This window comes from Lolium rigidum, chromosome 3 (genome assembly GCF_022539505.1).
Source record: "Lolium rigidum isolate FL_2022 chromosome 3, APGP_CSIRO_Lrig_0.1, whole genome shotgun sequence".
Taxonomy (NCBI): Eukaryota; Viridiplantae; Streptophyta; class Magnoliopsida; order Poales; family Poaceae; genus Lolium; species Lolium rigidum.
In genome coordinates, this window is record NC_061510.1 from 201,929,195 (window position 1) to 201,951,124 (window position 21,930).

General features: G+C 41.3%; 1 long non-coding RNA gene and 1 pseudogene across 1 annotated transcript; one reads left to right on the forward strand and one right to left on the reverse strand.

Annotated features, from left to right (window-relative positions):
- The window catches only part of LOC124695972, a 30,765-nt pseudogene extending 9,181 nt beyond the window's left edge, over positions 1–21,584 (forward strand).
- LOC124698847 lies at positions 15,361–17,106 on the reverse strand. Its single transcript, XR_007001139.1, has 2 exons — positions 15,952–17,106; positions 15,361–15,694 (listed from the first exon to the last, which is right to left on the reverse strand). It is a non-coding gene; the product is annotated as an uncharacterized LOC124698847 (long non-coding RNA).
- Positions 21,585–21,930: the final 346 nt, after the last annotated feature.

Sequence of the window (21,930 nt, forward strand, 5' to 3'; positions counted from 1 at the left end):
TTGCACAATTTTAAGTTTGCAACGGGGCACGCGGGTATGCGTATTTGCTACATTATCATGTCCAGAGTTTATTGTATTCTTTCAGAAGACATCATTTATATAAGAATAATGTTCTTCTTTTTTCCTAATGGAAAAAATATCTAAGTGGCTATAACATAGCACAAAATTGAAATTTAGAAGCGAATACATTTCCCTTGTTCATCATGTACAATTAAAAATCTACATTTTTCTATTGTAGGAACTGTTCCCATGCTTTCGAAATGGTCTCTTGGCTACCATCAATGTCGTTTTAGTTACATGTCTTCTGAGAGAGTCCTCGAGGTATCTTCTAATGGAAGTATAGGCGGCAGCCAATGTAGGATAACGTTGCATAGAAAACAAAAAATTTCCTACCGCGAACACGCAATCCAAGCCAAGATGCAATCTAGAAGACGGTAGCAACGAGGGGTTTATCGAGTCTCACCCTTGAAAAGATTCCAAAGCCTACAAGAGGAGGCTCTTGTTGCTGCGGTAGACGTTCACTTGCCGCTTGCAAAAGCGCGTAGAAGATCTTGATCACGATCGGTTCCGGCGCCACGAACGGGCAGCACCTCCGTACTCGGTCACACGTTCGGTTGTTGATGAAGACGACGTCCACCTCCCGTTCCAGCAGGCAGCGGAAGTAGTAGCTCCTCTTGAATCCGACAGCACGACGGCGTGGTGTCGGTGGTGGTGGAGAAGTCCGGCAGAGCTTCGCTAAGCGTGCGGAACTTGGTGGAGGAGAGAGGCCGCTAGGGTTTGGGAGAGGGGGGCGCCGGCCACTAAGGGGTGCGGCCACCTTGGTGGTTCTTGGGTGGCCGGCCCCCTCCCCCTTGGTCCTCATTATATAGGTGGAACCCCAAGAGTTGGTCTCCAAGACTTCGAATAAGACCCGAACCAAAAACCTTCCATATGGAGGGGAAACCTAGCCAAGCTAGGACTCCCACTAGAGGTGGGAGTTCCACCTCCCATATGGGGGGGTGGCCGGCCCCCTAAGGGCTCGTTTGGTTAGTCGAATCCCGGCGGGTTCCCGGCCTTTTCCCGGGGAGATTTTTCCCCTAGTCCGGAGGTCGGGAATAGAATCCCGGAGTTTTGCTCATGTTTCAGTCTATTCCCGGCCGGGAATATTTTCCCGGGGAATTTCGGTCCCAACAGCCAAACGAGCCCTAAGGGGGAGTCCACTTGGGACTCCTCCCCCACTAGGGTTGGCCGGCCATGGAGGTGGAGTCCCATGTGGACTCCACCTTCCTTGGTGGTTTCTTCCGGACTTTTCTAGAACCTTCTAGAACCTTCCATAGAACCTTCCGTATCATTTTAATTCACATAAAATGACATCCTATATATGAATCTTATTCTCCGGACCATTCCGGAACTCCTCGTGATGTCCGGGATCTCATCCGGGACTCCGAACAAATATTCGAACTCCATTCCATATTCAAGTACTACCATTTCAACATCCAACTTTAAGTGTGTCACCCTACTGTTCGTGAACTATGCGGACATGGTTGAGTACTCACTCCGACCGATAACCAATAGCGGGATCTGGAGATCCATAATGGCTCCCACATATTCAACGATGACTTTAGTGATCGAATGAACCATTCACATACAATACCAATTCCCTTTGTCACGCGATATTTTACTTGTCCGAGGTTTGATCTTCGGTATCACTTTATACCTTGTTCAACCTCGTCTCCTGACAAGTACTCTTTACTCGTACCGTGGTATGTGGCTCTTATGAACTCATTCATATGCTTGCAAGACATTAGATGACATTCCACCGAGAGGGCCCAGAGTATATCTATCCGTCATCGGGATGGACAAATCCCACTGTTGATCCATATGCCTCAACTCATACTTTCCGGATACTTAATCCCACCTTTATAGCCACCCATTTACGCAGTGGTGTTTGGTGTAATCAAAGTACCTTTCCGGTATAAGTGATTTACATGATCTCATGGTCATAAGGACTAGGTAACTATGTATCAAAAGCTTATAGCAAATAACTTAATGACGAGATCTTATGCTACGCTTAATTGGGTGTGTCCATTACATCATTCATACAATGACATAACCTTGTTATTAATAACATCCAATGTTCATGATTATGAAACTAATCATCCATTAATCAACAAGCTAGTTTAAGAGGCATACTAGGGACTTCTTGTTGTCTACATATCACACATGTACTAATGTTTCGGTTAATACAATTATAGCATGATATATAAACATTTATCATAAATATAAAGATATAAATAATAACCACTTTATTATTGCATCTAGGGCATATCTCCTTCAGTCTCCCACTTGCACTAGAGTCAATAATCTAGATTACATTGTAATATACCTAACACCCATGGCATTCTGGTGTTGGTCATGCTTTGCCCTAGGGAGATATTTAGTCAACGGATCTGCTACATTCAGATCAGTGTGTACTTTGAAAATCTTTACTTCTCCATCTTCGATGTACTCGCGAATCGAGTGGTAACGCAGCTTGATATGCTTCAGGCTCTTGTGTGACCTTGCCTTTTTTGCATTGGCGATGGCACCCATGTTATCACAGTAAATGATTAATGGGTCCAATGCACTAGGAACCACACCGAGCTCTACAATGAACCTCTTCATCCATACCGCTTCTGATGAAGCCTCTGAAGCCGCTATGTACTCTGATTCTGTTGAAGACTTCGCCACCGTGCACTGCTTCGAGCTTGCCCAGCTTACTGCAGCACCATTCAATATAAACACGTACCCAGATTGTGATAGAGTCATCAGGATCAGTGTTCCAACTTGCATCGGTGTAACCACTTACAACGAGCTCTTGGTCACCTCCATAACAAAGAAACATATCCTTAGTTCTTTTCAAGTACTTCAGGATATTCTTGACCGCTGTCCGAGTGTTCTATTCCTGGATCACTTTGATATCTGCTACTCAAACTAACAGCATGTGCTATATCCGGTCTAGTACATAGCATGGCATACATGATAGATCCTACTGCCGAGGCATAGGGGATTTTACTCATCCTTTCTCTTTCTTCTGCCATAGCCGGTCCTTAAGTCTTACTCAAGACTTTGCCTGGTAACATAGGTAAGAACCCTTTCTTACTTTCGTCCATTCTAAACTTCTTTAGAATCTTGTCCAGATATGTACTCTGTGATAGCCCTATTAGGCGTCTTGATCTATCTCTATAAATCTTGATGCCTAATATATATGATGCTTCACCAAGGTCTTTCATTGAAAAACTATTATTCAAATAACCTTTAACATCTGCTTAATAGTTCTATATCATTCTCGATCAATAATATGTCATCTACATATAATATCGGGAATGCTACGGAGCTCCCACTCACTTTCTTGTAAATACAGGCCTCTCCATGACACTCGTATAAACCCGAAGTCTTTGATCACCTTATCAAAGCGTCGGTTCCAACTTCTCGATGCTTGCTTCAGTCCATAGATTGAACGCTGAAGTTTGCATACTTTGTCAGCATTTTTAGGATCGACAAAACCTTTGGGTTGTACCATATACAACTCTTCCTCAATGTCTCCATTAAGGAACGCCGTTTTGACATCCATCTGCCAAATCTCATAATCGAAAAATGCAGCTATTGCAAACAAAATCCTCACAGATTTTAGCTTCGCTACAGGTGAGAAAGTCTCATCGTAGTCAACTCCTTGAATTTGTCGGAAACCCTTTGCGACAAGTCGAGCTTTATAGACAGTAATATTACCATCAGCATCTGTTTTTCTCTTGAAGATCCATTTATTTTCGACAGCCTTTCGGCTATCAGGTAAGTCTACCAAAGTCCATACTTTGTTATCATACATGGATCCCATTTCAGATTTCATGGCTTCTTGCCATTTGTTGGAATCTGGGCTCATCATCGCTTCTTCATACGTCGCAGGGTCCTCATCATTGTTATCCACAATCATGACATTTAGACAAGGATCATACCAATCAGGAGTGGCACGTTCCCTTGTCGATCTGCGAGGTTCAGTAGTTTCCTCGTTCAAAGTTTCATGATCATTATCATTAGCTTCCTCTGTTGCCGGTGTAGGCGGTACAAGAACAGTTTCCGGTACTGCGCTACTCTGATCAACGAGTATAGATTCATCAATCTCATCGAGTTCTACTTTTCTTCCAGTCACTTCTTTAGTGAGAAATTCTTTCTCAAGAAAGGTTCCGTTCTTAGAAACAAAGATTTTGCCTTCGGATCTGTGATAGAAAGTGTACCCTATAGTTTCCTTAGGGTATCCTATGAAGACGCATTTCTCCGCTTTGGGTTCTAGCTTGTCCGGTTGTAACTTCTTTACATAGGCTTCGCAACCCCAAACTTTCAGGAACGACAGCTTAGGTTTCTTATTAAACCATAGTTCATACGGTGTCGTTTCTACGGATTTTGATGGTGCTCTATTTAAAGTGAATGCGGCTGTCTCTAATGCATAACTCCAAAATGATAACGGCAAATCAGTAAGAGACATCATAGAATGAACCATATCTAAGAGAGTTCGATTACGACGTTCGGACACACCGTTACGTTGAGGTGTTCCCGGCGGTGTCAATTGTGAAAGTATTCCGCATTTCTTTAAATGCATGCCAAACTCATAACTCAGATATTCACCTCCACGATCAGATCGTAGAAATTTAATCTTCTTGTTACGTTGATTTTCTACTTCACTTTGAAATTCCTTAAACTTCTCAAAAGTTTTGGATTTATGTTTCATGAAATAGATATACCCATATCTACTCAGATCATCCGTGAAGGTTAGAACATAACGATAACCACCGCGCGATGCTACGCTCATTGGTCCGCACACATCGGTATGTATGATTTCCAATAAGTCAGTAGCTCGCTCCATCATACCAGAAAATGGAGTCTTAGTCAGACATGCTTCGCATCTATCAAGTGACTCAAAGTCAAGTGATTCAAGTAATCCATCATTATGGAGTTTCTTCATGCGTTTCACTCCAATATGACCAAGACGACAGTGCCACATATAAGTAGAATTATCATTCAATTTAATTCGCTTAGCATCAATGTTATGTATATGCGTATCACTACTATCGAGATCTAACCGAAATAAGCCATTCTTTTGTGGTGCTCGACCATAAAAGATATTATTCATAAAAATAGAACAACCATTATTCTCAGACTTGAATGAATAACCGTCTTGCATTAAACAAGATCCAGATATAATGTTCATGCTCAACGCAGGTACATAATAGCAATTATTTAGGCTTAAAACTAATCCCGAAGGTAGATGTAGAGGAAGTGTGCCGACTGCGATCACATTGACCTTGGATCCGTTTCCAACGCGCATCGTCACTTCATCTTTCAGCAGTTGTCGTTTATTCTTCAGTTCCTGTTTCGAGTTACAAATATGAGCAACCGAACCAGTATCAAATACCCAGGTACTAGAACGAGAACCAGTGAAATGAACATCTATAACATGTATATCAGATATACCTTCTTTCTTCTTCTTGACAAGGCCGCTCTTCAGATCAGCCAGATACTTGGAGCAATTACGCTTCCGGTGTCCCTTCTCCTTGCAGTAATAGCACTCAGCATCGGGCTTAGGGCCGTTCTTAGGTTTCACAGGAGGCGTGGCAGCTTTCTTGCCACCCTTCTTGAATTTTCCCTTAGACTTGCCCTGTTTCTTGAAACTCGGTGGTCTTGTTGACCATCAACACTTGGTGCTCTTTCTTGATCTCAATCTCAGCAGCTTTTAGCATGCCAAAGAGTTCAGGTAACTCCTTGTTCATGTTCTGCATATTGTAGTTCATCACAAAGTTCTTGTAACTTGGTGGTAGTGATTGAAGGACACGATTAATCCCCGGTCTGTTAGGAATCACTATTCCCAAGTCACCGAGTTTCTTCGCATGCCCGGTCATGGCGAGCATGTGCTCACTAACGGACCTGCCTTCTTCCATCATGCAGCTGAAGAATTGTTTCGATGCTTCATAGCATTCCACGGCCGCATGAGTCTCAAAAATAGCTTTCAGCTCTTTCATAAACTCATGAGGATCGTGGTGCTCAAAACGTTTTTGAAGATCGGATTCCAGACTGCACAGGATGGCATACTGAACTTGAGAGTACCGAATTTTCCGAGTCTCGTAAACAACTTTTACTTCATCGGTTTCAGTTTCTGCAGGAGGGTCACCTAGCGGTGCATCAAGCACACATTGCAGATTTCCGCCAGAGAGGAAGATCCTCACATGACGGAACCAGTCGGTGAAGTTGCTACCGTTGCTCTTAAGTTTCTCTTTCTCTAGGAACTGATTAAAATTGATTGGGGACGCCATCTCTACAACATATATTTGCAAAAGTTTAGACTAAGTTTATGACAAATTGAGTTCAAATTTTAATTCAACATAATTAAAAATCTAGGTGAACTCCCACTCAAAACAATATCCCTCGCATTGTCTTAGTGATCACACGAACCAAATCCATCACACCTAAACCCGATCATCACGAGAAAAAGTGTGATTTCAATGGCGAACACTCAAAGTGTTCACCATATCAACCATATGATTCATGATCTACCTTTCGGTATCACGTGTTCCGAGACCATGTCTGTACATGCTAGGCTCGTCAAGGCCACCTTAGTATCCGCATGTGCAAAACTGTCCTGCACCCGTTGTATGTACTTATTGAATCTATCACACCCGATCATCACGAGATGCTTCGAAACGACAAGACTTGGTAACGGTGCTACTAAGGATGAACACTTTATTATCTTGAGATTTTAGTGAGGGATCATCTTATAATGCTACCGTCGCGATCTAAGCAAAATAAGATGCATAAAAGGATTAACATCACATGCAGTTCATATGTGATATGATATGGCCCTTTTGTCTTTGCGCCTTTGATCTTCATCTCCAAAGCACGGACATGATCTCCATCATCTTCGGGCATGATCTCCATCATCGTCGACGTAGCGTCAAGGTCAATGGCACCGTCTTCATGATTGTCCTCCATGTAGCAACTATTACAACTACTTTGAAATACTACTCAACATGAAATTTAAAGACAACCATAAGGCTCCTGCCGGTTGCCACAATACAATAATGATCATCTCATACATATTCATCATCACATTATGGCCATATCACATCACCAAACCCTGCAAAAACAAGTTAGACGTCTCTAATTTGGTTTGCATATTTTACGTGGTTTAGGGTTTTCGAGAGAGATCTAATCTACCTACGAACATGAACCACAACGTTGATACTAATGTTTTCAATAGAAGAGTAAATTGAATCTTCACTATAGTAGGAGAGACAGACACCCGCAAAGCCTCTTATGCAATACAAGTTGCATGTCGAACGAGGAACAAGTCTCATGAACGCGGTCATGTAAAGTTAGTCCGAGCCGCTTCATCCCACTATGCCACAAAGATGCAAAGTACTCAAACTAAAGATAACAAGAGCATCAACGCCCACAAAACAATTGTGTTCTACTCGTGCAACCATCTATGCATAGACACGGCTCTGATACCACTGTAGGATAACGTTGCATAGAAAACAAAAAATTTCCTACCGCGAACACGCAATCTAAGCCAAGATGCAATCTAGAAGACGGTAGCAACGAGGGGTTTATCGAGTCTCACCCTTGAAGAGATTCCAAAGCCTACAAGAGGAGGCTCTTGTTGCTGCGGTAGACGTTCACTTGCCGCTTGCAAAAGCGCGCAGAAGATCTTGATCACGATCGGTTCCGGCGCCACGAACGGGCAGCACCTCCGTACTCGGTCACACGTTCGGTTGTGGATGAAGACGACGTCCACCTCCCGTTCCAGCGGGCAGCGGAAGTAGTAGCTCCTCTTGAATCCGACATCACGACGGCGTGGTGTCGGTGGTGGTGGAGAAGTCCGGCGGAGCTTCGCTAAGCGTGCGGAACTTGGTGGAGGAGAGAGGCCGCTAGGGTTTGGGAGAGGGGGGCGCCGGCCACTAAGGGGTGCGGCCACCTTGGTGGTTCTTGGGTGGCCGGCCCCCTCCCCCTTGGTCCTCATTATATAGGTGTAACCCCAAGAGTTGGTCTCCAAGTCTTCGAATAAGACCCGAACCAAAAACCTTCCATATGGAGGGGAAACCTAGCCAAGCTAGGACTCCCACTAGAGGTGGGAGTTCCACCTCCCATATGGGGGGTGGCCGGCCCCTAAGGGGGAGTCCACTTGGGACTCCTCCCCCACTAGGGTTGGCCGGCCATGGAGGTGGAGTCCCATGTGGACTCCACCTTCCTTGGTGGTTTCTTCCGGACTTTTCTAGAACCTTCTAGAACCTTCCATAGAACCTTCCGTATCATTTTAATTCACATAAAATGACATCCTATATATGAATCTTATTCTCCGGACCATTCCGAACTCCTCGTGATGTCCGGGATCTCATCCGGGTCTCCGAACAAATATTCGAACTCCATTCCATATTCAAGTACTACCATTTCAACATCCAACTTTAAGTGTGTCACCCTACGGTTCGTGAACTATGCGGACATGGTTGAGTACTCACTCCGACCAATAACCAATAGCGGGATCTGGAGATCCATAATGGCTCCCACATATTCAATGATGACTTAGTGATCGAATGAACCATTCACATACAATACCAATTCCCTTTGTCACGCGATATTTTACTTGTCCGAGGTTTGATCTTCGGTATCACTTTATACCTTGTTCAACCTCGTCTCCTGACAAGTACTCTTTACTCGTACCGTGGTATGTGGTCTCTTATGAACTCATTCATATGCTTGCAAGACATTAGACGACATTCCACCGAGAGGGCCCGAGTATATCTATCCGTCATCGGGATGGACAAATCCCACTCGTTGATCCATATGCCTCAACTCATACTTTCCGGATACTTAATCCCACCTTTATAGCCACCCATTTACGCAAGTGGTGTTTGGTGTAATCAAAGTACCTTTCCGGTATAAGTGATTTACATGATCTCATGGTCATAAGGACTAGGTAACTATGTATCGAAAGCTTATAGCAAATAACTTAATGACGAGATCTTATGCTACGCTTAATTGGGTGTGTCCATTACATCATTCATACAATGACATAACCTTGTTATTAATAACATCCAATGTTCATGATTATGAAACTAATCATCCATTAATCAACAAGCTAGTTTAAGAGGCATACTAGGGACTTCTTGTTGTCTACATATCACACATGTACTAATGTTTCGGTTAATACAATTATAGCATGATATATAAACATTTATCATAAACATAAAGATATAAATAATAACCACTTTATTATTGCCTCTAGGGCATATCTCCTTCAGCCAAAACCTTCTACTTATGATGAATGAAATATGTGATTAGTTTGTAGAACAATACTAGTATGATACATTTGTTACATGTATGTACTATAGTTTGGAAAACGGTGCAAACAGACTAGAAATCGATTTTAATTGTTTCAAGGGTGGTATACTCGAGTGAAGACTAACCTTTTGATCTTATATTAAGTGAAGAATAGCTAGAAAATAAGTAAATGAAAATGTAATGTGTAGTTTGGTTCATGCCATTATCGCCACACTTGAATTTCCTTGTTTACCCCTACCATCTTCAAACCAAGCTGAAGCGAGCTGACCCTGTCTGTCTTGCCACTGGCTTTGCCCTGGCGGCCTTGCCGCCGATGCACCACCAGTCGAGATCAAGACGAGATCCAAGCAAGGCTTCCCCACCTCTCCCCTCCCCATCCCGACGATCTCTCCCCTCCATTACCCGCCATTCCTACACATGAGTCCCACAATCCATACCAAGAACAACCCCACAAAATTTGCGAATCCAAATGAAGATTTTATCAAGCTTCAGTTCCAAAGAGAGGAGATAACATAATACTTCCATGGCGATTAAGCCAATGAAGAGTCTCACATGCTTAGAATATACTGGATGAAGCTACCAAACCCACGCCGTTGCCCAGATGTGACGCTCACTGGGACACGCGACGGTCGGCTAGTGTCCACTCCACTCTAGCTTCCTTGTTTGGTCGTGTGTGGATTTTTTTATTAGATTTTGATCGGCCCAAAGCTTGGTGTGGTTTGATGCATCGATTATATCCAATTGAGGCAAAATGGGAAACTCGTTTGGCAAAACGTGGGGACAGATGATGAAAGAATCATAATTAGGGGAACATGTAACTTTGTTTTGTGGAACACTAGTTCCTAATATTTCAAAAAAAAACAAGATGGAATTTCTCTGATTGCTATCTTTTTAAGTGTGGTAGATGTATTGCCGATTTGCTATCATAACATGATACAGCTTTGAACATTCTGGTAAAATTCCTCCAGAAAAATCTATGTGATAAACTTCCTAAGCGAAATGAAATTGAAAGAAGTATTTTGACATGCGGATCTTTCCTCATTGTTGTACATACTATTGGAGTGTGCCATGAGTGAAGTTTGATATGAAACCGAAAGGGCCAATACGTAGAACCTAAAGAGTAAACCAAGAAGATCGAACTCTTAGACTAAAGTAAATTACTAGTATGCCCTTAACCGAGAGTAGATCATAATGTAAAAATAATGATCTTCATGGCTTAGCCCTGTTGATGTTATGTAACCCACATTATTTTCAAGAGTTATATTTTTTGAGCACTGTGCTATGACAATTGATTTATTTATCATTTCAAGAGTTCCACTTTGTTGCGCAGTGTGCTATGATAGTCGACCGATTTACCAGTACGTCTCCTGTTTTATCTTTGTCCTCTCTGAATGCACTTTGAGGCTTAAGAGTATGTAGTATTGATATTTTCATGTTGCTACTTATGTATTTTATTATCACCACGGGTTATTAAAACATCTGAAACTTAAAAACATGTTGGAGATGGTATCTTTATGTTGATACTCATTTAGTGCTTCCACAGGTTATTAGAACATTTCGAGAGAAAGGCATTCCTTGCGATGTGGTTTAGATGGATATTGACTATATGGATGGTTTCAGATGCTTCACATTTGACAGTGTAAGTACCTTCTCACTACAAGTACTCACTCCATCTAAAAATAGGAGTCTCAACTTTATCTAGATACAGATGTATCTCTAAATAAAATGCATCTAGATACATCCGTATTTAGACAAAAGCGAGACACCTATTTTTAGACGGAGGGAATAGTATATTTGTACATCTGCACTATGTTCTTTGCATGGGTTTACATTGCTTTAAAATTGGATATTGAGCCTGCATTTTTGTCTCAGTGTCACTATTATTGTCTACCAAAATATCTACTTCACATGAATTCTTTAGCCTGTATTAGTGCGATTCTGAATGCACTAGCTAGGATAAGTTTATTCCATGGCCAATGCTTATGTTTGAACTTGATATATTACAGAACCGTTTTCCCGATCCAAAATCTATGGTTGATAATCTACGTTCCATCGGCTGTAAATCAATCTGGATGCTTGATCCAGGAATCAAGAAAGAGAAGGGTTACTTTGCGTATGAAAGTGGTTCAGAAAATGATGTGTGGATTAAAAAGGCAGATGGTAGCCCATTCATTGGTATGTTTCACCAACTTAAATGGGCTTTTACCTCCTCTAAATGATCATACCAGCCTGAGATGCCTCTTGCTCTGTAATTTCAGGTGAGGTGTGGCCTGGTGATTGTGTTTTCCCTGATTTTACCTCTGAAAGAATCCGCACATGGTGGGCTAGATTAGTAAGGGATTTCATCTGCAACGGTGTTGATGGAATATGGAATGATATGAACGAGCCTGCTATGACAGTATATGATCTTGTCCCAATTCATTTTTATGTCATCTGATTTTATTTGTGCAAATGAAGTGATGGTATCAACTTGCAGACTACTACCAAAACAATGCCTGAAAGCAATATACATAAAGGAGATGTTGATATTGGCGGTGTCCAGAATCATTCTTACTATCATAATGTAATGTCTCTGTCGCTTTGGCAAGAAAAATGCTAGCAATGTAACACAAACAGGTTTTGCTTCTTTTTGTACGTGATCATGCTTTAATGTTAATTTTTTTCCAGGTTTATGGAATGCTCATGGCAAGATCTACTTATGAAGGAATGGTGATGTCTAGTACAGCAAAACGACCATTTGTTCTTACACGAGCTGGTTTTATTGGAAGCCAGCGATATGCGGCAACATGGACTGGCGATAACCTATCGAATTGGGAGCATTTACACATGAGTATATCAATGGTCCTTCAGTTGGTAAGTAAAATATTTATTCAAGTCCAAGAGAGTTCCTCCCATAAATGTATCAACTATCAAGAGCATAGTATATATCTTTATTTAGAGTATCCACCCAAATACCCTCTTAGTTATATATTTGGGATACTAATTGCCCTATTGAGTGAAAAGTCATCTAGATTACACATTCTAGAATATTTGGACCCTCGTTTCCTTTGTGTATCCATTGGGCAAGGTGTGTGGTGATAACCGGCTTTCAAACATAATTGGGTAAGATTAGTCTGGATATAATTAATTGTCGATGACGCCCTCTGATCTTTACACATTTTGGCGTGCCACATAGACGAAACACGCCGGTCCTATAACAAAAATAAGCAAAATGCTAAACATCGGTAAGATTGTCTTTTAAGTCTCCTAGATGGGCTATTTTAATATAAGTTCAATTAGATGGGGTAATATTGTGTACCGAATGCACAACTGTAGGGTAAAAACTGGAATTCACTCTAAAACAAAATGTATGCAGTTGTTTGAATGAATAAAAGAACATGCGATCAGTCCTGCGGTTTAATTGTACTGTGAGTACGGTCTTGTGACCTTAGAGGTTAGAGTAACATACAATTTCTCAATTTTCTTGGTGTCGACCATTCCCACATGTATTAGTTGCAATTTTTGGTTGTTCTTTAGTTTACTTTTGTTGCAACTCTGCAAGCATGTTCTTGTTTTAGTGTTACTTTGTACTAAGTCATCCTCTCTATGTTGACATAAACAAGACATCACTATGGGAAAATTATTATTATTATCGGTATGATAAGCATAAATTTCTAGAAATATAATGGTGTGGTTACATATGATCAGGGTCTCAGTGGCCAGCCACTGTCGGGTCCTGATATTGGTGGGTTTGCTGGAAATGCTACACCAAAACTTTTTGCAAGATGGATGGGTTTCGGTGCATTGTTTCCATTCTCCCGTGGTCATTCTGAAGCTGGAACTATTGATCATGAGCCATGGTCCTTTGGTGAAGAGGTACTCTTTCATGTCCCTCATCTCACACATGTGTGCATGCATGCAAAGAAAATCTTGTTGCTCTCCTAAAAGCTTCAATTATGTTTGATTTTTGTACGCTATATTCTGTACTAGAATTATTGTATGCTATATTTTGATACACAAGTTGATAGTATCTCCATCAACATATTTTTGCTCGGTATACATGTCTAATTTTCAGGTCAGCGTCCTTGTTCATGAGATTAGCATATAATTTATACATCATTTCTTCCACTTTATAATGCCAGTCCTTCACCCAGACATCATAATCTATGGTTTATGCACTCTGAGGACAACCCCCCCCCCCCCCCCCCTAAAATTTGTCACTGTTGTGCATATAGTGTAGACGAAGCTTTTTCATCAAGTAATATTGTGTTGATGTTTACAAATTCTACTTTATTCATAAATCAAGCTCCCAAATGCATTTTTGGTGCTTGTTAATTTGTAAATGAAGATACCGCCAGCTATTTCTAAGAGTGAATGCATATTTCAGTGCGAAGAAGTTTGTCGTCTTGCACTACTAAGACGGTATCGGCTACTGCCACACATCTACACGCTATTTTATGTTTCACATAAGAAGGGTACTCCAGTTGCTACTCCACTTTTCTTTGCTGGTAATAATGGCCGTCTTACTATTGCTTATTACTCATATATAACCACATCGTTAGAACTGGACCCATAGTCTAAGTTGGCATTTAGAATATTCAGAAATCCATGGAATGGTGAATTATGGATGCCTTTTTTTTGTGTTTTCTTGGTACACATGTAAAAAGATTAAGATTATTTATTCACTACTATGACAAGGGCATATTTGGAACACAATAATTTCATATAAAATTTGAAGGAACTAGTGTCTATGAAACATGTGAAATTCCCACCTAAATAGGGTCTATGAAAATAGAACTCGATTGAATTTGATGATTCAAAACTAGACAATGAAGAAGTTTTTTTTTCTTTGCTGCCCCTATTCATTGGTGACCCTTATTTGGAGAATTTATGTTATTTATTACTACTAGTAAGCTTGCACGTGCAACGCACGATTTTCTTAGTTAGCAAATCGTTAATAGTGTACAAATCAGATAAGTCCAATGTGTCAAATAGCGAGCTATGCTTCTTAGCGGCAATATTTTTTAGGCGCTAAGGAAGCTATAGCGATGCTATATCGAAGCTAAGTCATTTAGCGTTTTTTTTATAAAACAAGAAAACTCCTAAAAAACATTAGGCATCAAACATTCACATCATCTATAAATATGAAAAGAAATTTAATGATTCAATGGTACCAAACTTGTACTCAATAATTATGATGATTTAGGAATAAAAGTAGTGCATAAATACATATTACATAAGTAGATTTAACTTTTAAAATATTTGGTCTTAGCGGGAGAAATAGCGCTATTTTTAGCCCTATTTAGCGTTTTAGCGCGATTTAGCGAGCTATTAGCGAGAGATTCTATTTAGCGTTAAAAGTGGTTATCTTTAGCGGGAGTCTTGTGAATCTGCTATAGTGATGCTATAGCGAAGCGATAGCGCGCTATTTAAAACTTTGGATATGTCACTATGAAGTGTTTCCCATCTCCCAATCTTTTCATCTAGGAGTAGTTTGTGTTTTGTATTGGAGTTACCATGGAACTTCATTTGGCACTCTTCCTCCTTACTTTATGTGTAATGGGGTACATAGTTTCAAATAGCCGGCTATAGCCTGGCTATAGCCTCGCTATAGCTGTTGCCGCTAAATGAAATCATGTACAAATTAGCCGCTATAGCCTCATTTAACCCGCTATAGCCTGATTTAGAGGGCTGCCGCTATTTTTCATAGCCCGCTATTTAAAACTATGGTACCGACTCTACAACCAAAAGATGTTTGAAATGTAGGTGCCAACTCAGAAAAGCCTAATTCTAAAAATGTTGGATTGATACAGGAATTATGTTCAACAACCATAATATAACAAATCAAGAATATTGCTTATATGTCTTACTACTCGAGATCACCATAATACAACAAAAAAAAATACTCCTGAATTTTCTTCCACACAACACATAATATCTGCTACAAGTTGTGCACTTAATTACTTATTGTAATTCGGCGTAACCTACCAGCGTATAAATTAGTTAGGTACAGTAATAAATAAGGTCGGCCAGATGTTCATCAAAGATACACCGCAATTCTTCAGGTAGAAAGTTAACATGTATACAATTGATTTCTTCCTACCATGAAATTACCAAAAGACCTACTCTGAGTCGTTGTACTAACCATAGGAAATTCTTTATTTCAGTGTAGAAAAATTAAAGGCCACATAAGCACCTAGTGACAAAAAAATCAAATGAACTCATAATTAATCCCTCTCGGCCTGAAATGCGATGAAGCTGATCTGGATACTCCCTCGTGAGCTCTTGGAGGACATGTTCTACCGCATGTCTTTATTTCTGAATTTTGATGGTGAAATGGTTTTCTTTTCTTCTTCGTATTCTTCTCTTTCTGCACCCAAACCAAATCATGAAATATCAACAAGAATGAAAGACAGCGAATCAAAATGCTGATTTGTCCATGGCAAGAAAGCAACATTCTATAGCTTCAGTTGTTGTGATAATATGGCAAGCAAGCAGACATGATTCCATTCCCTCGTTCAGATTCTGCTCTTTCTAGACAGAAAGTAAAATCATGATAGGTCCACAATAATGTAGGACAACAGAATCAAAATGTAGACATTGCAATGAAGATAAATCAGCCTATACCTTTAGTCCTGATGGTCTGCATGGAATTTTAAAAGACTGTCTTTCCCAAATATCCCACTGTCTAACGATCTGAAATTGTCATTTAAAAATCAGACTGTGACACTTGAAAATTAAGAAGAGCACAAGCAGGAGATAGGATGCTACATCTGAACTTTCCGAACCAATTCAGTGCAGACCGTGGCCTACATGCTTTGAATCTGGAATGCAGATTATGTAGAATTCTTTATTTCAACAGGACACTAAACTGTTTCAGACGAAATCACAGCAAACTTCAACAAAACATAACACATCCAAAACAAGATAAGATCACGGTGTGAAGATGTTACCGTCGCATGGGGAACCAACATCGCGGGGCAGATGATGATGCGTGGAAAATTGCTACCTTCTATTCAGCAAAAACTTTCCTTAACTGAGCATAAAACATCTTTACAGTTTACCCTATGTCAAGTTCAGCTTAAGGGTTGTACAGAGGAGAAGTCTAAAGTCTGAATATGCAAATAACCAGCGTGCAGATAAATACAATCCATGATGATTAAGCCAAACATGTGGACTGAACGGGTTGAATATAGTTGTCCAGCGTCACATAATGAGAAAGTAGATCGATGTAACATTCAATTATCAATGTCTCCAGATTCATTATTTTCTTACGCACAAACCACAGGAATATCAGTACTTATAAATTCGTGCTATTACTACTACAATTCATCCAAGAATAGAAACGAAGATCGGATAGACAAATACACAGAAAAAAAACTGAAGAGAGGCGGGCTACCGTAGCTCCTGCAGGCTGGCTTAGCTTCGGGTGGCAACGACTGTAGGGGCGGGCGGCGCGAGCTCGGCGATTGGGGCAGCGGTGGCATCCAAGACGACGCCTACGCGCCAGTAGGGGCGGCGGAGCCGGATCTTACCGGCATCTGATTGAGCATGACCGAGTGGGGAGCACGGAGGGCAGGTGAGGAGCGCGTTGATCCAGCGAGGAGCGCTACCGGTTGACCCGTGCCGGCGATGCATGATGGGCTGGCGGTTTGATGAGGGAGAGGCGCTGAAGGCACGGCGGAGAGAGGAGCGATCCGGGCAGTGTGGGCGGCGGTGGGGGATTGAAGGCGGCAACCAGCGAGGAGGAGGAGATTGTGGGAGGAGTGGAAGAAGAGAAGGAGAGAACCGTCGGCTTTGTTGTTTTAGATTGACCAAAAGGATTGAAAGGCATGTGCGTGAGATACGGGCGGGATGGAAATTCACGTGATTCGGGGAGGGGAGAATGCATGAGTGGGAGGAGTGGAAGAAGAGAAGGAGAGAACCGTCGGCTTTGTTGTTTTAGATTGACCAAAAGGATTGAAAGGCATGCGCGTGAGATGCGGGCGGGTTGTAAATTCACGTGATTCGGGGAGGGGAGAATGCATGAGTGTGGACCGTATGATAGATCTAGATAGATGGCTATGATTTAATTTTCCTACGGCACTTTGTGCCTTTATAAGTAGTAGAGATTAATCTTGACGACGTGGGCTTAGCCCAGTGGTTGGGGTCGCAGTGGCGCACCCTAACGACCGGAGTTCGATTCCTATCAGGGACGAATTTCGGAATTGTCATGCCAAGTCCCGCTTCTTCTACTATATCAAAAAGTGTCTAGTTCCTCCTAGACACGGTTTCATTTTTTTTTTTAGTAGAGATTAATCTTATTTATTGCTTTGTAGATCCGCAAGACTTGGAATTGAGAAAAGTTGAGACTTCCTTTCTCCTGGGGCCACTTTTAGTATGTGCAAGGTAATGGTTTCACATCAATTGGCTCACGGCATACCTCTTTGCGTCATTCTCTTGGAAACCAAGATTTGCTTGCATTGCGTGCCTGAGCTTGCAATCTGGTCTTCATCGTTGGCTGAAAAATGCTTTTGCTATCCTTTTAAACATAGAAATCAATAGCCAAATAATAGCGCACCATCTGTATCTAATATTTCTATGCTTTTATATGACGTAAAACATTCCTTTTGGCAGCACTTTACCTGATAAAGGAGCTCATGAATGTGCACATAAATTCCCAAAGGGCATTTGGTTACCTTTTGATTTTGAAGATTCACACCCTGTAAGTTGGTTGGTAAACTTTTATTGAGCTGCCTTGAAAGCTATTCTAGAACTAATTTATTTATTCACAACTAATGATATAGGATCTGCCGGTGCTATATCTAAGAGGAGGATCAATACTTCCTGTAGGTCTTCCAATTAAGCATGTTGGTGAAGCAAGTTTAGAGGACAATTTGTCGCTACTTGTTGCACTGGATGAAAATGGTATGTTTCTTTAAATTTTGCCTGGAATAACTTGGATTCATGATCCGTGGTCTATCGAGGGTTTGGTTATGTTTAATGTGATCCACAGTTATGCCTCTCTTATCCCCATTATGAAAATTTGATCAAGGTACCATTAGTAAACTTTAAAAAATAAAGAATTCACAAATATGCTTCGGAACAAGTAGAATAACATCCACAATGTGTTAGTTAGCCAGTTTTCATTAAAACATTGCAATATGGTGTGCATATCTTCTGTTCTGCGCCATGACTGAATTTTTTTTACAGGTAAAGCTGAAGGTGTCTTGTTTGAAGATGCCGGGGATGGATACGGATTCACACAGGGGGACTATCTACTGACATATTATGTCGCCGAAGTCCACTCATCAGTGGTTTCTGTGAAAATTTTGAAAACTGAAGGATCCTGGAATAGACCAAAACGTAACTTAAACATAAGTATTCTGCTTGGTGGAGGTGCTATGGTAATGTATAGTTTTTCCTATTTTTTATCACATTATGCAATATAAACATAAACCTTTTTTAGGATATTAAGAATTATTTCGCTGAACACAGATAAGTTCTCATGGTGTCGATGGCGAACAGGTACATTTTGTGATGCCTTCTGAGCTTGAACTTTCCACCTTGGTTGCAACAAGTGAAATTGATCTCAAGAAACGTTTAGGTATCCTACCTCTTATCTATGGCTCTAATATTTTAGATCTTGAAGTTTTTACTTTAACCGCGGTTCTAATTGGCTAAATGTGTCTTGTGTTGGTATCTTGTGATGGTTGTACAGAGATGATTCGTCCTATACCTGATATAGATGAGCCATCAAGACTGGAAGGTGCTGAGGTCTCTAGAAAACTTGTTGAGTTGAAGAGTGGGGACTGGTTTCTTAAGGTTGTACCATGGATTGGCGGTCGTATTATTTCAATGACACATCTTCCATCTGGTATGCTTCTTTCGTTCTGTATGATGCATGACCTTATATTAGTCTTGTGATGTTTGTGTACTACTAGTAGTTTTCACACGTTTTTTTTACTGTAACTACGGCGGGCGTTAGCCAGCCTGAACATGTATTAAGTCAAGTTGCTTATAAGGCTTTTCAGAACAAGATGGGTTCAAGTGAACCAGAGTACACATGGGTTACAAGAGAGTAGAATAAAAAGGAAGATCACACACCAACACAAAGAACGGAAAGAGAAAGAGAGCACAAGCGCCACCACCAAGCCTAAACACTTAGCACCCAACAACGCCGGAACAGACCGAGAAAAGCAGGAAGGGGTGGAGTTGGATCAGTCGAAAGGATCTCGAAGTCGAGAGGACGCGGAGAAATGAAACCCGCTTGCCGAGCGATCATTCTACACATTGCAGAGCTAGGAGAGTCGCGGCCACCGTCGAAGGGTATCCCACTGCCGAGGTCACGTCGCGGCCGAAGGGCAGAGTTCCACCGAGAAGACCGATGCACCTCCTCTTGGCCTCAAACATGAGAACACCAAAAGAGCGATCCTCAACACTATGCGAAGCAACGAGAACCTCCTGCGCCATCGAAGGATGATCACCGAGACCTCACCGCTGCCACGAATATCCCTGGAAGAGAGGTCAGCCATTGTTGCAGAAGAACACAAGGATTTAGCGCTGCCCCGAGGGGGATTTAGCGCTGCCCCGAGACGCAAAGCACAGGGGCTAGAACTTGCCAAGCTCGCCCAAGCAAGAGCACCACAACCAGACTAGGGGGCACGGAACCAGACAACGCTTCCAATGAAGACAACGACGCCCGAGGACGTCGCCGTTGTCGGCACTGACCAAGATCAGAGCAGGGCTTTCGCCCAAGATCAGAGGTGGATAATTGGGTTTTTGTGGGGGCAGAAAAATTGGGTCACCTTATACACGAGAGTAGGCATTAATGTTTGTAAGCTCCTGAGTTGTTGTTCTTATGTACAACTCCATCAATTAACCAACGTAAACCTTTTGCCTTTTCTTCAGAAAAAGTTCTTGAACTATTGTTGGTATGTCAGTATGTCTAGTGCAAAATGGTTTTTGAAGTTAGTTCTTAGTTGCTTTAAAACATGAGTTAGAAGGTTATAATTCGTGCATTAATTCACAAATGACAGTCAATGAATTTTAAATATATCCGAAAATTACCTTATTAACTTAAGCACCGTGTGTACTTGGTCTCTCGATATCTTCAGATTCCCAATGGCTGCACAGCAGAATTGAAATCCATGGTTATGAAGAGTACAGTGGCACTGAATATAGGTCTGCTGGCTGCACAGAAGAATACAAGATCGTAAGGTAACATGAGTAATCATTGCATACTGGGCAAATTTTTGTTTTTCGTGTGATACTCTTTAGCCTGTCAGTGAATAGTTTGTGGGTTCTAGGCCTCTGGAGCAATTAGGCGAGGAGGAATCTGCTTTTCTGGAAGGAGACATTGGGGGTGGACTGGTTATTCAGCGTCAGATATCAATTCTGAAAGGCAATCCCAAAATTTTGCAGATTGACTCTAGCATCCAAGCAAGAAGTGTTGGGCCTGGCTCTGGTGGATTCTCAAGGCGAGTGGTTGAGTGCTTGTTTTATCAGAAGATAACCTCAGATAACCATAAATTATTTCATATTCAACACAACATTTACACCGGGGAAGTGATCTTTTAAAGGGTCATTTTATATATTATCTGAAAAGAGGAAAAAGGTTATTTTATAGTGTAATTGTGTAGTAAAATTGATGCATCTTTATTTTGACCAAAATGTGTGCATAATTTGATCCATCTTGAATAGAGCTCACTGAACTGCTTAATGGAGCTTATTTTGCTAGCATTAATCTTGTCTCGTCAATGTTTGGTTTTTCTCCTCTGAAGGTTGGTCTGTTTGCGAGTTCATCCTACTTTTACGCTTCTACACCCAACTGAGGTGGTTGTTGCTTTCACGGCCATCAATGGTTCAGAGCAAGAGATCTCTTTGGAGTTCGAAGAAGTGACATTAGAGGGAGACCTGCGACCTAACGGTAAATTTCTGTCACTCTCCACAATGTTTCTAATTTCTTGTTGCCTTACCAGCATATTTGGCTTGCCACCCAGGACATTTGTAACATTTATGATGGTTCTTTAATTTGTTCTCCCATCTTCTGGTAAACTTAATGATCAGGGGAGTGGAAGCTGGTAGACAAGTGTTCAGGGCTGAGCATGATAAACCGCTTCGATCAAAGTCAGGTTAACAAATGTTTGCCGCATTGGGGAACCGGGGATCCGAAGATGGAACTATGGTCCGAGGAGAGGCCTGTTTCGAAAGACACGCCCTTGCGGATCTGCCACCGGTATGAGGTGACCGAAACATGCCAAATCAAAACTCATTCCTAGGTACATTATATCAATAATGCATTAGAAACTTGTGTACGTTCTTCTTAAGCTCCTCCTGTAAATTGTAAGTAAATAATGTCATGCCTGCTACTGGACATGACTGGGATTGTTCGCCTGATTGATATTTAAGGCAAGTTTGAGAATGCATATAGGTGAATCAGTATCAAAATTTTCTCCTGGACTATTTTTCAATCAAAATATCAGTATATGTAAATTTTGTAAATCCTATAGAACATTATTATTCACAAGTAGAGGTTGACACTAGTGTAGTGAAGGTGATCCAATGATCTCTCCTACCTGCTTTGCCCCGTACTCATGCAACATTTCAGTTTCTTTAGCTTCTGCC